Source organism: Ixodes scapularis, unplaced genomic scaffold (assembly GCF_016920785.2).
Source record: "Ixodes scapularis isolate PalLabHiFi unplaced genomic scaffold, ASM1692078v2 PGA_scaffold5__190_contigs__length_132052651, whole genome shotgun sequence".
Taxonomy (NCBI): domain Eukaryota; kingdom Metazoa; phylum Arthropoda; class Arachnida; order Ixodida; family Ixodidae; genus Ixodes; species Ixodes scapularis.
In genome coordinates, this window is record NW_024609880.1 from 10,982,794 (window position 1) to 11,001,707 (window position 18,914).

At 51.9% G+C, this 18,914-nt stretch overlaps 1 pseudogene; it reads left to right on the top strand.

The window, feature by feature from the left end:
* The first annotated feature begins 1,190 nt into the window (after positions 1–1,190).
* Positions 1,191–18,914, top strand: part of LOC121838044 — a 36,403-nt pseudogene continuing 18,679 nt past the window's right edge.

The following is an 18,914-nucleotide window of genomic DNA, read 5'->3' on the forward strand; positions in this document are numbered from 1 at the left end:
GTCTGAACGGTAAGCTCCTATCGTACAGTGGCCAATGTGACTGTCGGTCCCCGAGAGCGATTGCGCTCTGGGGAAAAGACAACACTACGAAAGTATGACGGAAAGTACGTATATTTATAATGGAAGTTTAGCATAAAAAAAAAAGACAGGCAAAATCGAAAAAAAAAAACAAAAAAACGCTATCCTTTATTTAACTGTTTAAATATATTACGGTTCCTGTAGAAACTGCCCTCTAAGTGGCGCGCTGGGATGAGCGCTAGAAGTTTTCGAGCTCGCAACGGCGCAGCTCCGTACACTTAACAGTTGTCGCAAGTCGCGGCTTTGACTGCATTCAAGTTGATCGAAAAGCGATTTCTGTGCCCGTGAAGCATCACTTCCAGCTGAGTGGATATCCGCTCTACAGAGATTAATTCAAGACGGCAATTGCAGCTTTGCGCGAACAGCACGAATAGAAAAACGAACACCACAATATAAATACTGGCTACGAAGGGCCATGCGGGAAAACAAACTCATGGCTTGGAACCACATTGGAGCGGCTCGATTTATTGGCTTTCAAATAATTATGGCATGATCGAGCGTCTTCTTTTTAATAAGAGATTCATCCCCTGAGTCATTAAAAATAGCCTCAGATGTATGACATTGCTGGAAAAAAATGAACATGTTCGGAATATTTTTTTTTTGCTTAGGGAGTCACCGAAAAATTCCGTACGTTCAAAACGACCACTATAAAAGACGGAAACGCAGGGCTCGGTAGTAGTGATCGGGGTAGTGTGCTGTTGTACTGATGTTTGTATGTGCGATGCCTGTGTATGCGTTCAATATATGCTGACCTGATGTTTGCAGTGTGCGCAACGTGTCTACATGTGTTAGAGATTCCGAAGAAAAGGAAACGCAATTGTGGCACAAGAAAATAAAAATAATCTTTTGTAAAACATGAATTGGGCGGTACCTAGCGCCACCTAGCCTAGCTACGTGCGATTACTCTGCTTGACCCTGCCATCTGGTGGCAAGCGATTTAACATCCTTTTACGCTACGCGGCTACGCTAAAGTGAACTAGAGGAGGGGTAGTGAGATCAGGCGCCGAGGCGCGCCATGCATTGCTGTGAAACGGCGCGTGTGGAAAGGTCCCGGATGTACGCGGTGGCGCTGCGGACGTAGTGGCTGTAGGATCCGAACGCTTCCGAGCGTTCCGAAGGCCCTGGGTGAGAAGAGTTGGCTTGCATTTTTGGCAGCTCGAAGTGGCCCCCATTCTGAACCGCTTTTTATCCCGTGTTACCCGTGTCTGCTGTCGTTTATGGTCATTGAAGTGCCATGCCGAATCGACGTCGACAACGCCACTGCTTCGCTCCGGCGTGCCAGAGGGGCTATCAGCTGGCGGAAAGGTGAGCAGCCGTAGCTGTTCTCAGTGCCTTAGGAGGAATAGCAAGGAAAAGTTTGGGAACGGAACTTGCACCGCCAGGATAAGCTCCTGGACGAAACGTGTTCGGTGTGTGAGCTTCATTTCGACCGGTCGTTTATTACGCGAGACTTCGTTCGCATTATAAACGATGAAGAGGTGCGCATTCCGCGTGGAAAGCCGCAGCTCTTGCCGGGCGTTGTACCGACAATGCTTCCGATTGCTCAGAGCTACTCATCAAAGAAAGCGTCGCAGCCAAAGCCCACGAGAAAGCGAAAAAATGCCGATGCTTCCTCAGTTGACGGTAAAAAAAGGCCACACACTGCCTCTCCAACTGCCTGCAGCAGCACTGCCAGCACCACACCGGCTGCAGCCGATACTGGGGCGTTTGATGAAGCCTGTATGCCCGAAGAATACTCCACGCTGCGTGTCCCCTCCGAGTTCTGGAGCCGCCACCGAGCTCCGAGCCTCAGTGGTTTCGTGTATTGTAAACTTAAAATGTGTGACAATGAAGTTTTATCCGAGAGAGTAGTGATTTGTTCACGAGACAGCATGCCCGGTGTTGTATGTTCATCTTTGTGGCTGAAGGAGGACGCGTCGTCAGCTGCGAGGAACCGGAGGTTCTTCTCCGAGACGTCGTCTCCTATCGTCTCTGTGGAGGTGCCGTGCCGACGAAAAATAGGTCCCGCGAACAATTCCGGTAAAATGTAAACACATTGGAACCTATAGCGAGATCCCCCCGCGTCGCGAAAATTATAGAACCCACGAATTATTTTGAAACTTCCGCTTCGACCTAAATCGCGAAATATTGAGCCTGCGAAAAATACGTCGTTTACAGTATTGTGTTTTTGCTGAGTTTAACCAATAAAAAGTGTATTCATGTATAAATAACAGGATTTGCTGTCACACAAGTTCCTTTTGTCCAGTAGTCTTTACCCAACAGGTTTCTTTGAAATTGGCTTAACGAGACACATGATGGTGAATCAATAAAGGAGATTAAACCTTGGGGCTAGCTATGCACGGTTTCAATACTAGATATAAAAGGAATGCCCTGTTACCGATTGCATGCCATTTTTGAGGCTTCAGCCGTGATTGCTTAAATGTCTAGGAAACATCAATATGATCCTGTCTCGTAAATATTACAACTAGCCATTTATGCGCGCGAGTGAAGGACTTCTTGACCATTAAATAGCTTCACCCTATTTCTAATGAGAGACTCGTTAAACCCCACCCGCCATTAAAAAAAAAAAAAAAAAAATTGCACGATCATTTTGGTTTCGAAACGCCGCCCGGGAAATTGAACTGGCGGTGTTCGCTTCCACGTCGCGCATTTCTCCTTCGTACCCCGCGCATTAAAGCGAACACGGCCGGGCGAATTGCGTCAATTTTGTGTCGCGTATTTCCTTTATGGGGTTCGGACCTAAAACAAAAAACATTTCGAGCCGAAACGCTCCAACAAAAAGTGTTTAGTCGCGCAGCGAATGCAATACGAGCCGCCCTGGCCACCCGCTTCATCCAGCCCATGCATTCGCGGCGCCCTCTCGTGCCGTCGACACGAAGTGCGGCCGCCGTCAGCGCGCTCAGACCTCACTACCCCTCCTCTAGTTCACTTTAGCTACGCCATAATTTCGTGATACCGTGCTGAGATAAGCCAAGAGGTTGCTTCGGATTTGCTTTTTTTTTTGAGAGCGGCTTTTGGTTTTGCGGGCGAATGATTTTCACTCCTCCGTGATGTGCGGTTGACGCAACGGTTGACGAAGGAATTGTGGCTCGAGGAATAGCAAAGGTAGGACATAAAGTGCGCGAACTGAGTGCCGGTTGTCTCCGTTGAACATCGCAGTGCTGACGATGAGAAGACTGAGTGACTGCATGCTTTCGAAACGTAAGTTTCTTTACCTGCAGGGGTAAAGAAACTTCGGAAATGAATACAGTTCGCGGAAAGCTCGTGTTACGTTTTTATTTCCTGCTCCTCTCGCTTCGTGCAATAGACTTAGTGTTCTCGTTAAGCCTTACCGAGCTCGATTTGCTCGATTCGTGGCCGCCATAATGAGATGCAGTCGACGGAGGAACTTTTCCTCCCCTGCTTAAGGGACGAAAGTTCCTCCCTTTCTGAAGGAACATATGTGTCAAGAGCGTTCCTCCCTTTAGGGAGGACTATACTGACCCTTTTTTCTAAGAGTGTGGCTGCTGCCGGGTATATGTTCAGCATCGCACGTTCTCCGCCATCAATTCTGTTGTTTTTTTTCGGCAAGAGTAAGTAGGAACATAGCTTTCTCTATAGTCAGAATGCCGGGCAGTTCGACGACGGAGCCATACAGTGCTCGCAGATTTGGAGCGCGAGGATCTGGTAGCACAGAGCATCAGAAAGCCATTTCTCGGGGAACCTGGACGTCAGCGCACACCTTTTGCAGCGGCGAGAACCCGAAACACACTTTTTCGCTTGGGAGAAGTGTGCTTCGGCGTTTCGCCGCAGCGGGGCGCCAGTCACGTGGCTCTCCTCTCATCCGTTGTCTGCCGCTCCACCTTTTTCAATTCGGCGGCCGCTTCTCGCGGCGATCTGCCGGGCTTTGTCAGTATATAGGAGGATATGGTATACGAATGACCACCGGCATGGTGCGACGACGTCACGTGCGAGCCACGTAGCTATCTAAAGTTAAACTGTATGCAGCCTTTCTAGCAAGGCTGAATAAAAGTGCTTGGCGACCTTTGTTTCCGCAGCTTGCTCGACGTGCATCCTGCGAAAGACCGGCAGGCGTTCCGGGCTCGAGTAACGGCACGGCTAGACCGACAGCTGCAGCCGACGACTGGATGCACAACCGCGTTACGACAACGCAGCTGCTCTGCGTCAGAAACCGGCCTTGTTTTTGACGTCGCCCGTGCTGGAATCTGGCGTTTCCTTTGCACGAGAGCGCGTGCAAATGATTCCTGACTGTACATGTTTGCACGTGACGTCACCGCGCCATGCGGTGTTTATCTGTATTTGGCGAGAAAAGGGAATTGTGCGGCGCGCAATGTGTGCTACAGGAGCGATACGCGCTCAGCACATGTGCAGTGTGACGCGAGCACAGTCCAGCTATCCAGCTACACACCGACGCGCACAAACAAGTCCGCGTGTATACCGGGTGCTGCATAAACCCGACTTGGGTGAAGCGCCTGCGCCCACAACAGCGCACCGCAGCGGAGTGCGCGGCACGACCACGGACTTGGTCAAGCGCGTGCTCAACGTTCGCCAGATTTCGTTCCCACGTCATCAGAACTGCTGTTCGTGGAAGACGGCTCGTGCTGATGACCAAAAGCGCGCGTGTGTATGAAGGCACTCTACTGATGACAGACCAACAGCGCCTTCATTGCCGTCTTTGCGTGCTATGCTCGCGCACTTTCTGGCTAGCCGAAATACACTATATACGCCTCGCAAGTGGGCTCATTTTCGTCTTCTGCGCATGAGAAAGGAAGTGGCGGTGACGTCAGAACGCCGAGCCCTGATTGGCTGATCGCGACCCCCTATCTGAGCGTCGTCTGCTCCTTTGCAACGCCGTATGCTCGCAACATCGTCTGCGTTTGTCTTACCTTTCCTGCGACTTTCGGAAGGGCAGGTCTTTACGAGCGAGCTCGACTTCGCCTTTCAGAGAGGGCAGACGAAATAACTCGAGCGGTACGTTGTTTTTGTCTAACAACTAGAAGACGCGCATCAAGAAGGAAGTCAAAGGACTCACTGGCGAAATGTCCCGAGGCGCCGAGGCTTGGTTAGTGTCCGCAAGTTCCCTCCCAAATACTTTTTTCCCTCCTTTCGTGTGCGGCGAGACCCCTCACTCTTTAACGGCGTTTACGTCTGCTAGTCAATGCGATGGCTGCTTTACCTTTCCTGCGTCTGTCGGAGTTTCACCGCTTTTTCACCGCCGAGAGTCACCGTTGCTTCGGGAAACAAGGAGATAACAAGAGGAAGAAATTGACCTCTTAATTTAAAATTTAGGTCAGCGATCAAAGTATAATACGGGAAGGGTTCACAAGGGTCGCGCGGGCATATTCCGTTCAGCACGCCAGCCGGTCGTGGGCAGACGGTCGCCGAGTCGCTGAGTGCCTGCTAGGCCTACCTGTCAAACTCGCTTGGTCGCGTTCGGTGGAATCGTGGCCGTTGGAGCTTTTCCCGGGTGTTTGTGGATCCAGCGTTTTTGTTCGTCGTGGTCTGTTTCAAGTGCTTTTTACTTTTTTCTTGCTGCTTGAAGTCGGGACGCGTGAGAGCGCACGTAGAAAATGAACGTCCGTGGGTCGTCGCGACCGCGGCGCTGTCGGCCATGCTGATTTGATCGTAAGAAGTGCGTAAGACAGCTTCGGAGCTGTCGTAGGATTTCGTCGTAACCTGCGCAAAACTTACGAAAATTTCGTTTCGTGAATACGAATTTGTTCTTATGTTTTGTCTTACGCACATTTTTGGCGTAAGATCGTTTCGTGAATCTGGCCTCTGCACTTCCGAAAGTCGCAGGAAAGGTAAGACAGACGCAGACGACGTTGCGAGCAGACGACGTTGCAAAGGAGCAGACGACGCTCAGATAGGGGGTCGCGATCAGCCAATCAGGGCTCGGCGTTCTGACGTCACCGCTACCCCCTGCGCACGAAGCAGACGAACTTGCCCTCCGCATTGCTAGATTACCCAAGCATCAAGGAGAATGCAGGGATTCGTATTCCACGCGCCACACGCGCACTCCCTCACCGTATAAAAGACTCGAAGTAAATATACAAAATAAAGCGTTGACGAACGCGCGAGCACGAGGCGATTTGATTGAGACATTTGCTTTAGGAAAGTTATTACTGCTGAGTCCAGTACGTGCGGCGCGTGGAACATTAATCCCTGCATTCTCCTTGGTGCTTGGGCAATTTAGCAATAGGTCTATGGACCTATTGATAAATTACACACGCCTCACGTGCCGGCCTCAACAGAAGTAACTTTTCTAAAGAAAATGCATAAAACAAATTGAATCTTGCACGCGCATTCAACTCTTTATTTTGGTTATTGACTTCGAATCTTGCGCGTGCGGCACGTGGAACATCAATCCCTGCATTCTCCTTGATGCGTGGGTAATTTAACGATAGGTCTATTGCGAGCAGCGCTGGCTGGACTCTTATTTAGCACGTGCGGACTGTGATTTTTGGAAACGGTGGAAACGTCTATAAAGAGTATTCACTGGCGGCCATATCCGTGTGCGCTGCTGCTGAGCGCGTGCTGACGGCGAGCTTCCGCAGTCCTTTTGGAGCGTGCATTTAGCACCATCAAGGTTGCCGGTCTTAGCAGGCTATTAATGTAAGCTCGTTCCGAGCATGCGCTCTGAACAGCACCCACAAATATGGCGTCCAGTGAATACCTCCTATAGGCCCTTCTCTTTGCAAACACCACCAGGCGGTGCTCCGATCTTTGGCGTCCTGTATATGTAGCAGTGTTCGACAAAATACTCGATAAAAGTATTTACATTAAGTTCCCAAATACCTGCGTCATAAAGTAGTCAAAATACTATAGTCAAGTTACTTTCACTGTAAAGTATCTTGAGTAGAGTACAAATACTTAGAAATGTATTTCAGTTACTTCTGAAGATACTTCCGCATTGCTTAATTTGTACCGACGTCATTGACAACGACAATTATGCAGCTACGCAAATCTGGGTTACCAAAATGGTTCATTAGCACGCAACAACACAAAACGGAAAAACGTATTGTAGGGCTATTTTATGCAGTCCGACTATAAAGAGCAAAATATTGTCACGAATGATAAATGATGCGGCTGCGAATAACTGAAGAAACTAGACGTTAAATGGGGCGAACTTGCTCCCAAAACAAAAGAGAGAAAGGCTAGCGTCGCAGGCGTCGACGTCGGCGAAACAGCACGATCGACCGCTGGGGCGAGACTGACTCCGTACCGCCACTCGGAGCACCTTTTGTACCCACGTGTTTCTGGAACATTCGGCGTAGAAAGCGCGGCGCGTAGAACATTCGCAACTCGATCAGACGACGAAATTCTCGAACTTACCAGAACGCCAAGTTGAAGAATCAAATAAATGAGAAGTCGGCTTTCTGGTATCGAACCCGGAGCCTCCGCGCGAGAGGCAAGCGCGGTAACCATTCGGCCACGCGCTCGCTGGGCAACGCACGTGGCAATATCACTGATAGATGTTACAAAACATTTCTGAGACAACAAGAAAGAGGTCGCTTTAAATATTGGGGAGGAGATCAGACCGTGGCGCCCCAAGCGGTTAACTTTAGAACTAGATGGATGGGGACAACAAATACAATGGCTCAGCGCTCGGCTGACTTAACCTAACGCGGCGTCATCGTTCGGCTGGAGTTCGTGTTCTCCGGTGAGGGGGAGGAGGGGCTCTTTTGTTACCACTCCGGCCTGCATGAACAATGCAGCATGCACCCTGCCCAGCTCAGCACAAAAGCCCGAGTGGGTCAAGTTCGCGTCCTCTGACGACTGCTTTCGGGGGAGCTCCGGCACTTAACGTCACTTCACTAATTGCTCGTATTTTTTCATTAAACTATGCCCCGCGCTCTATTAAAAAAGATGACACGAACATGCCCAAAAGGCCTGTGGGCCTGTGCACAGGCCTTGTGTTGGGTAAACACCGAGGTGTGGGTTGACAAACGAATCAGAGCGCTTCGCTAATAGTGACATCGCTGAATACCACGTCCTGCGGCGCACCTTAGACGCATCGTTTAACTACAATCCATATTCCCTATACTGGGAGTTCACTATAAACGAACATGGGACACGGATATGAGTGAATGGATAACAAAGAGAACCCACATAATAGCCACGGCAGTGTGGTCGCACCTTCTTCAAGTAGGTTGCGTTCAGAAAAGCACTCAACGTTGGGGGACGCTTTGTTGGCATTTTGAGAGGTCACCCAGCTCCTAGTTCCTTTCCTGTACTGTTCTCTGCTTATCAAAAAATTGGGTTGTGTGTGTGTTTATACAGCCTAGAACTTGGTCTGCCTCACAGGGGCGACGAGTCTCCCAGCTGTAGATGAGAAATTTAGCCAGTGCGGTACAGCCGCTAGCCTGGGGTCCTTAACGTGCATCACGCAGTAGTGATACACGACCGCACGCCGGTACGATGCTCATCCAGATCGAAACGGGCAGGGGTGGGGCTCGAACCCAGGATCCCTGGGTTCTGCAGCGCGAGCTTTCGCTCCACGTGCTCCGAGCTGGTGTGCGCTAGACCACTCGGCCACCGATCCCCCATCTGCTTATCAATGTTCGCTTACAGACAGTGTTCGCGAGGGCAATAAGTGCTGGACTAACAACACAAAGGAAAAAAAATCACATTTAAACTACTGTCATCTAATATGGGGCACCACGACAAAAACAAATCTTTATAGCACATTTTTATCGCAAAAAAGGGCGATAAGACTTGTGTGCAGTGTACCCCATGACTTTCACATTGACCTAATTTTTTGCTAATCGGGGATAATGAAAATACATGAATATTACAAATATAGACTTGTCATGAAATATAAACAATAACATACCGAGGGTAAAAGTTTCTTATTTGACTTGGCTTCCCTCAGAAAAAAAAACCGCAAACACATACCCTTCGTCACACTGACCCTTGGATAGTAGATACACCGCGTACTGACTATATATACGGCCTTCAGATGATTAGAAGAACCTGCCTACATTGCTCAACACTTTCTCGCATTCCAATGTTGATATAGTATCTTTAACCCCACGTGAGATGCGTGAATATTTTCTTTGAAATAATGTCGTGTTCACTTTTTTTGTATTTTGCAAGTCCATTTTCTTCATTGTTGTGTGTGGCTGATATCTATACTATGGTGCCTGGAACGCGTCTCCGACTGGTGTGTTTACCGCGCCCAAAAATGTGGTCCCTCGATTTTCGCCTGATGACGTCACAGAAGTGTCACGCTGTCGCTGGTCGCGACCCTGGTAATGTCCCAGCAGCTGTGGTGGATGTGGCAGACGCCTGTTCTGCTGCAGGTCGCTCCCCACTGTGACAGTCCACGGAAGCTACAGCAGCCGAAAGTTGGGACGCCTGGGACGCCCTGACGACAGCGACACTCGCGTTCACTCGCGCTTTTCGCCAGCATTTCTGCGGCCAACCGCCAGGATCGCGACAGGCAACAGCATGACACTCCGGTTTCTGTGACGTCATTTGTTACCACTTGGGGACCCCTTTTGATGTATGGGCAGCATAGGACGCTAAACACATCAGTCGGAGACGCGTTCCAGGCACCATATCTATACTTCGTCTCACCTTAGCATGGACTATAGTTAGCCGCGCGTGCCAAAAGCCCGAGGTAGTTGCTTTGGATGAAGCCTCGGCTACTGCACGAGAGCTCGTGCATCGAGTGCTCCAATCAAGGCAGTCGAAGCTAGCCGCTCGCGCTTGCACAGCCTTCGCAATTAGTCCGTGCTAAGGTGAGATGAACTATATTTCGTTTCACCTTATGTTGTACCGCAGCGAAGGCTAGAAGCGAGAGCTCATAGGGTTGGCAGCAGCTCTTAAGTCACGAGAGCTTGTGCCGCCGAGGTGTGCCCTAAAGCAAGGAGCTCGCGCTTGTAGCCTTTCCTGCGGTACATCATAAGGTGAAACAGAGTATATAGTTGGCATTTTCGGCCCAGTGTTTGCTTTTCTTCCTTTTTTTTTATTCCTGTTTTGCATTAGTGGACTTCTTTGCTTTGTAGAATTTTTGACACCGCTGTGTTCCTGTGAGGGGGCTGGGGACCGGTCAAGCTCCTTGTAAGCTTTTTTTTCCCCAGCTCACGCCATATATACATGTATATGGTAAATAAACTATTATTATTATTATTAAATATACAAAAAAAAAGTGAAAGCCGTTTACAACTTCCTGTAACGCCGAATTGGAGCGCAGCTCTTGAGGAGGAGGAGTGGAGGGTATATTCCTCCTCCTCCCTCGTGATCATGCCTGCTAGTCCTCCTCCCCTCCTGCTCCCCCTCCCTCTCCTTTACCACCTCCTCGTCCTTCAAGCTCCTCTTCTCCCCTCGCCTCCGCCTCCTCGTCTCTCCTCCCCCCTCCTCCACCTTCGTACTGCTTTCCTCCTCGCCGCTGGTCATGTGACCCCCTCCCCCCGAGGTCACGTGACCCCCCCGAACCAGACAATGAGGGGAGGAGGAGGAGGGGGAGGAGGAGGAGGGCAGAGGTCCGGGGGGTCACGTGACCTCGAGGGGACGGGATCACATGACCTTGGGCGGGCCGTCACGTGACTTCGGCGAGGGGAGGGGAGTCACCCCCCGGGGTCACGTGACCTGGGTGGAGGAGGAGGGGGGAGGAGGAGGAGCGGGGGGGGGGGAGGAGGAGGGGGAGGGGCGACGCCGACGCCAACGCCGACGCCGACGCCCCACAGGCTGGAAACGGGTCATGTGACCCCCTCCCCCCGAGGTCACGTGACCCGCCCGGACCATACTACACAATGAGGGGAGGAGGAGAAGGAGGGGAAGAGGAGGAGGAGGGGAGGAGGAGGGGGAGGAGGAGGAGAGGGAGGGGCGCGGTTACGCCGACGCCGACGCCGCTTAGGCTGGAAACGGGCCCCTAAGAGCTGCGCTCTAAAATGTCTACTTTTTTGTGTGTGTCCATTTCTCAGTTTCTTCTATTTGTTATTTCTTGACACTTAAGTCTGCATTGTTGTCGTAGGTCGTTTCCCGGTCTGCTTGCGCCTCAGGGTGGCATCTTTACTTCCGTAAAACCACACCTTTGGTTTGAGGATTTTTTGGGGGAAACCTTATAGAAACAAAAGGCGCCTTTGGGAAGGCGAGGGGAGAACCTTCATTGTACGAGCTTAGGGCTGAAATATGAGTCACAATCGGCAAAAAAGCGATATTTTCACGAGCTCAGTTAAAGTCACCGTAGTTAATCGTAGCTAGCCACAGGATTCCGTTGCTCGAAAGAATGTTCACGTTTGCCCGCGCCACGCCCACCCCACTTCATACCGAAAAACTCGGAAAATGGCGGCCGAAATGTCAAAAATGTATTTAAGATAATGAGTACAAGATACTGGGAATTGTAATTAAAACAGAGTATTAAATACTTTCCATCAAAAGTATTTGCAAGATACCAAGATACTCCAAAAAACATTTAAGACACAGTATCTCGAGTAGAGCATTTGAGATAGGCACAAGTCTGGTATGTAGAAAGTTTGCTTATTCGTTGGCAAGAATAGAGTGAAGATAAGGGCACGTCATTGGCCGAAATTGTTTCAATGACTTTGGGCGCGATGATTGACAGCTCTTCTGACCAACCACTAGACTCAAATATTCCCCTAGCGAAGGCAATGGGCTTAATTAATACGCTGCATTCACAATTTCTAGGTAAGGATGTATTTTTTTTAAGTATTTCATTTCAGTACGGTAGAGTTGAAATGTGCGACTCTTCTTAACTGAAAGGGCAACGCACGAAGTTGTCACGGCGACATTCAGAAAGGGCGACCGTCCTGAAGCAGCGGGTTAAAGCTGAACCGCACGTAAGCGATTTAGGGAGCGACGAGACGAGCGACGGCGACAACGACGAAAATTTGCGACGAGCGACGGAGATTTTTCACTGTCGCTCGTCGCGTAGCTCGGCTTTTGGATTTCTCGAAAACGTCGCTCATCGCCCTGGTCGCTCGCTCCCGTCACTTTTTTGTGCGGTTTGCCTCGTTGCGCGCCTGACCGAGCTACAGCGAAGCGGGTCGGTCGCCAAAGTTGCTTACACGCTGTTTATACCCCACCGCTTCTCGGCAATGTAGCAAACCAGAACGCTCGACGACTGCCGAGCATGCGCTGAAGCTTTCTAGAAAAGTACAGATTAATAAAAGAAAAAAACAAAATCCGGCGAAGCGGAGTTTGAACACCAGACCTCCGCGTGACAGCTGCGTGCGTCGAAAACTCGCTAACGCACGCGGCGCTAACTCGCGTAAGAAATCGAGCTGTACTGTAATAGGCAAAGCTCATATCGAAGTCATCGGGTTTCAACTGCACGGACACGGCTCTGCTTCGATCTGGTCCATGGTCACTGCCCTGACCAAAGGTAAAAAATGCATCGTTTCCGCACTACGGTGATACGAAGAGAACCGCATGTTATTTCGCCTCACTGCGAAAGATACCTTTTGTGGATAATCCCAGGAGACCTCGCGGCGGTCCCACATTGCCCCGCACGGGGAATTGTGGGGACGTTCCGAACGCTTCGCTCAACTCTGTTACGTCACGCCGCGGTAGTGGCGCGTCGGTCGCACTTCCGGTCTGGGGCAGTGGGCGGAAGTCGCCATGCGAGACACGCATTCCTGCGTTGTTCTGGAGTAGCCGAAAACCTGCCCTCTCGTCGAAATGCCGCCGCTGGGGTTGTACCAAAAGAGCCGGGAAAGGTTTGAAGATCAACTTCCGTGCGTTTTCTGCCTGCTTGGTTCGTCCGAGAACGTGGGTCGGTCCCTCAAAAAGCGGAATCGGACACCGTCGGACCACGATTGCTTATACGGGAAGCACTTTGGGTTGAATTCAGGGATACTTGATGTCGTCAAATTTATTTGTTTTGTTCCAACACGAATGCGGGAAAACCGTCAAGTTGTCCAGCCGTCGTTCAAACTGATTATTCAAACTGTCCTGTGTTCGTTAAAACGACAGTGGCCAATAGACCAAACGTTGTAAAGTGCACGCCTCAAAATCCTTTGAAGTTTGAAGGTTGTTTGGGGTAAGCAGGCTCCCTGTAAACAGTAGATACAAGGATATGTTCATCATTGTTACCAGTGGCCATAATCGGCTTCTTACGCCTGATTCACTTGGTCCGATTCTGCTTGCCATTTTCAGTATCGACGTCAAACACTGCATTCTGCCGTCCGCGCTTTTTTTCTTCCTTCTATTCAACCCGTACGACATCGCGATTAAAAACAGCGAGCAGAATCTCATCATGTGAATCAGGCGTCCACTCCGCAGCCTTCACCCGGAACAAATCGCCGCAGGCCACATTATTTACACGAAGTTTTGCGGTGTAACGAGCCTCGTTACTTTCGCTCAGGCCACTAAAGCCTAGTCAGACATTGCTACGATGACGTACAATCAACAATTCCCACCCGAAAAAGGGCACGGGGACTCACACCGACGCCGTGAACATCACACTCCAAAGGTTCGGTGATGCGGGACGCGGCGCTTCTTGCAAACACCCAGTGTTGTAGGCGTTACCGAAAAAAAAAAAGGTTACTGTTCTGAAAATGTAACGAGTATGTTACTCTAACGCCGTTACTTGTAACGCGTTACCACCAACACTGCCTACACCCGATCGCGGGCACGCGCGCCGCCGGTGCCGCTAGGGGCGCTCCGGCTTGTTTGTAAGCGTGAGTTGGAGAATACAGGTTTGCAAGTACAGCCGCAGGACGCCGATTACGAGCGACGCGCCCAAGGGCACCCCAACTGAGCAAGATGGCGGCGCCTGAGGCCGTACTTGCAAACCTGTATTCGCGACTCCAGCGAACGATAGGGGGTGCGCTGGTCAGGCAAAATGGCGGACGAAAAAAGGGCGTTTTCGTCGATCAGCACGCGGAGGACCGTAAACTCCTTGCACTGCAGCGTAAAATCGATGTTACATATCAAAGCTAAGCGATTTTTCGACGGTAGAAATCTTCTTCTAGCCAGTGCGTAGGAACGACACGGCGGAAGCATAAAAATAACTACTGGAAACGATGTTTGTTTCTATGCTGCCTACGAGAACCAAGCAGCGATAGCAGACGACAGAGTCGAAAAGACCTCGTCTCTTGAGCTTCTCGGCGTTGTCGATTCCACTGGAGTCGCCAATACAGGCTGGAAGCGGCACGATCCAGCCTTTCTTAACATTGCAGGCTAAGAACATTGTAGGTGGGAAGCGGGAACGCAGTTTGTTACGTGAAATCCCCCCAAGATGTTCGACCGACACGATCCATGGGTTCCATCGGATTGTAGAAGCGTGTCAAGCAGGACGGGGGGTACATATTTTCCTTCCAGCGTGATTTGAGAGTGTTTCCAATAGCTTGGTCAGGCGGTTTATGGACCGCGTTTGCACTACGAGCTGCGAGAAGGAGGCTGAAGCGCCTATCGTCCGCAAGCGTCTCCGGGCTTGGCCTCTCCGCCCGCGATCCTCGCGTCACGAGTATCCAACTTGCGTAGGGACGCCAGTAAACTTGGAACGCTCGCCAAGGTTCGAAACATAAGCTGTCTACGATGGTCAGGTGTATGAAGGCGCGCTCCGCAAGCTGGCAGTCAGTAGGCGCGCGCAGCGGCCAAGTCCGGGCGCTCGGCAACAACACTCCATCGTGCTGATTGCGCTCAGCTCACGCGCAATTCTCGCTTGGCAAGGCCCATCGCCTCCTTTATACTGACAAAGCCTGGCAGATCGCCACGGGAAGCGGCCGCCGAAATTGAAAAGGTAGAGCGGCAAACAAGGGATGAGAGGAGAACCACGTGTCGGGCGCCCCGCTGCGTCGGGACGCTGAAACACGTCCCTCCACGCTTTTCCCGAGCGACGCAATGTCCGCTCGTGCTCCACGCGTTCCTCGCGCTACCGCTTCTTTTCTCGTCGGTATTGAAAACCACGTTTCGGGTCCTCGCCGTTGCAAAAGCTGTGCGCTGACGTCCAGCTTCCCGGAGAAATGCTCTGTGCTACCGGATCCTCGCGCTCCAAGTCTGCGACCGGGCACTCTATGGCTCCGTCGTCGAACTGCCAGGTTTTGTGAGTATAGAGGAGGCTATATACGGGCACTCGCGAGCGGTGAGCACGCGCTTTCCACCGCTGCCGTGCCTCAACAGCCGAGTCTCAGCGTTTGCTTCCTTCTGGCCGGTTCGCCGTAACGCCGCGACCACGTCCGGGGTGGCTGCCTTTCTGAGCAGCAGGGTACCTCCTTCTCCGTTATGCCTTCCACGCCATTTGGGGTACACAAACGAAAACGACGAGCAAATGGCAGCGAAATAACGAGGCATTCGGCCGCTTCAGGTGAAATACCACGCGGCGGAACATATATACGTGCTGCAGTGGTGTGCCGCCGGCAGCGTGCACCGCACGCGGCAGCGTGTCGCAGACACCGCACTGTAGCACACCGAGTTGCGCGGGAAGTCGGCTCCGGAAGCCAGAGACAGAGCACGCGTGCAAGATGTCGCAACGTCGGCGTCGTCCGCAAATGGTGTGACGACAAACGCGGTTACGCAAACGGCCGCGTAATCTGCCCCGGCGGCCGCTTATCCGGGTCACCCCGGCCGCGATTACAGAATTAGGAGGTTCTTCCACCGCGTTCCTCTATGAACGGAACGGCGTTCGCTCGAACGCGTTTCTTTTGGACGCGATAGCACTGTGCACGCTACGCACTTTCGCGTCCGTGGCTCGGTTGTAACCAGGGTCCCGCGCTTTCGAGATTTACTACAGATTGAGCTGCTACTTACTATGCGAGCCTGTGTCGCCGAAACCGAACGGAGCATGCGAGCGCTCATCGCAGTTGGCTTTGGCGCTGGGAGAGGGCGCCACCCGCTCTTTTTCACCTTTGGTCGCCCGCCCGATCGGTCGCCGCTCGGTCCCAACCTGGCTGTTGGGATGGAAAGCATTAGCTATCACGTGTGTGATCGATTGTTGTTTACACAAGTGCTATAGTCGGTTACAAGGAGAAGCTCCTCCCACAAGCGTGGTGCGCATACCTCGGCAAACCTCACTCATGAGGGCCCTCACTCACCCTCACTCACCCTCATCTTCACTGGTGAGGTGAGGGTGAGTGAGTTTCTGAACCAGGAAAATTCATGAGTGTGAGGGTGAGTGAGGGCCGTGAGGGCTGTGAGGGCGGTGAGGACCGTGAGGGCTGTGAGGGCGGTGAGGGCCGTGAGGGCGGTGAGGGCCGTGAGGGCCATGAGGGCGGTGAGGGCCGTGAGGGCCGTGAGGGCCGTGAGGGCGGTGAGGGCCATGAGGGCGGTGAGGGCGGTAAGGGGTATGAGGGCCATGAGTGCGTGAGGGGCGTGAGGGCGGTGAGTGGCGTGAGGGCCATGAGTGCGTGAGGGGTGTGAGGGCCATGAGTGGCGTGATGGCAGTGAGTGGCATGAGAGGCGTGAGGGCCGTGAGGGCGGTGAGTGCATGAGGTGGTGTGAGGGCCGTGAGGGCGGTGAGTGCGTGAGGCCCCCTTCAGATCGAGCATCTTTCTCAGCAATTTTGGTGTTAATGGCGGGTTGTTCTCTAGTTTTCCCTAGATCGACACGAATTGCTGAGATTGGGTCCGGCTCGAAATAAGCAAGCTACTCGGAGCAATTTGAATACGTTTGAAGCGGCTGCATCTAATCAGGGATGCAAAATTTTCACGTGATACCTCGTGCCGGTGATGATGGCACCGAAAGACTTGGTTCTCGTCTGAAATCGATCGTTTTTTGGATATAAACTGTTTCAGAAAGGTGCATTAGTATTCTTAACGGGATTTAAATGCATAGAAACACGTTTATAACGCGTAATTGTGTCTAAATAGTGCAAGAAAAATAAAATTTTATGATGACGATGGCAAATTGCAGCAATTGTTTGCTGCGTGTATCGCGGGCGGCGCGTGTTGCTGGTGTTGCGACGTAAAGTTTCTGGCCGAAATTGCCCCGTCTGAAGCTGGCCTGAGTGGCGTGAGGGCCATGAGTGCGTGAGTGGCGTGAGGGCGGTGAGTGGCGTGAGAGCGGTGAGTGGTGTGAGGGCGGTGAGTGGCGTGAGGGCGGTGAGGGCCGTGAGGGCGGTGAGGGCGGTGAGGGCCGTGAGGGCGGTGAGGGCCGTGAGGGCCGTGAGGGCCGTGAGGGCCGTGAGGGCGGTGAGGGCCGTGAAGACGGTGAGGGCTGTGAGGGCGGTGAGGGCCGTGAGGGCGGTGAGGGCGGTGAGGGCCGTGAGGGCGGTGAGTGGCGTGAGGGCCATGAGTGAGTGAGGGGGGTGAGGGCCGTGAGGGCGGTGAGGGGCGTGAGGGCCGTGAGGGCGGTGAGTACGTGAGGGCCGTGAGGTTCAGTGAGGGTGAGTGAAGGCTGAAGGTGAGTGTGACTGTGAGGGTGAGGGTGAGTGAGGGGCTGAACGTGAGTGTAGCTGTGAGGGTGAGGGTGAGTGAGGGGCTTAGGTGAGTGTGGCTGTGAGGGTGAGGGTGAGTGAGAGCGACCTAAAATGCCGACCTCTGGTGGTGCGCCGGTTTCAAATCCCTCCGCAGTCGAAAGAAGAGTTCACTGGAAACGCTCCTTGTTCCGCTTCAATGGATAGATATTGGCTACAGAGTGATGCCAACTTGTCTCCGATCAAGCTTTTTAAGAAAGTGACCTTTGTATTCATCGGAGGGGGAACCGAGCCCCTGAAATCAGCCTTTGTATTCATCTGAGGGGGAACCGAGCCCCTGAAAGCAGCCTTTCTATTCATCGGAGGGGGAACCTAATCACCGAAAGTCGTATTTGTTTCCATCGGAGGGGGAAAACTCTAATCTCTCTCTGTGGCTTTCACAGTGCTACGTCAAAGTCAAAAGATAAAGCAGATATGTACAGAAAGGCAAAACCCTCCTTGCGCGTTGGCCGTGACGTCACGGAAACGATGGGACGCTATTGGATGCGGAGGTGGCGGAGGGATGCATGATTCCCTTTGAGGGGCATTTGCCGCTACCTTCTTGACTTGTAACTTACTATAGTGTCTTTGTCGGCGGCTCGCCACGACGTTCTTCAGTCGTCCCACCCGGACAGGACTGCCTTCAAAGTGTGTGCTATACGTGCCTACGCAATGTTCCTGCTGGCAAGATCCAGAATCCCGCCACGTGCTACGGATACGCATACCCGCCCATTCCAGAGGGTCTGCTTCAACTGGATCTCGTGGGCGAGCGTTTGATATCCGCTCGGCGCCCTAAGCCATTCAGACAAGGATGGGACGGCCAAAGCCCACGCCGGAGCAAACAGAGGTTGCTCTACGGCGTAAAGACGCCTGGGACAGAGAACGTCGTCGATGTGTAGGCGCCGACGGTGTTACACTGGGTGTTAGGACGGAACGCATTCGACGTCGAATCGTGCCACATGTGTAGATTTGTGCTTCTTGTAACAAACTAAACGTCTCAAGATCATTATAACGCGATACACTTAACGGTTAAACACGCAATATTATCGAAGCATCGCACCAGCTGACGCTGTCCTGCCTCGCGGACGGTTCAGTGAGCTCTCTTTCGTGTCTCCAGAAAACAATCTCTATACTCGTGTTCTCCTCAAAAACCGTAGTAAAAAAAAGTGCGGCTCCTAGCGGAGAATTACGAATCCCCCTCCTCCCCCCCCCCCCCCCCCCTTTATGTGGAGAATTAAGACATAGGCAGGTGCATTTTAGGTTATCCTCAAACGCTAAAGGCATCATTTCTCCCTCCGGCAGCCAAAAATTGTAAGAACTACTTCATGCGGTGTATGAACAATGCGCAAAACGCCATTTTTCTTGCTGCGAAAACGAGTACAGAGATAGATTTTCCTCCCGTGAAGCTTGCTTTTTCTCGTTAAAGGGGCGATGTACTGATATTTGTATTTTGCGCAAATACCGCTTAGAACGA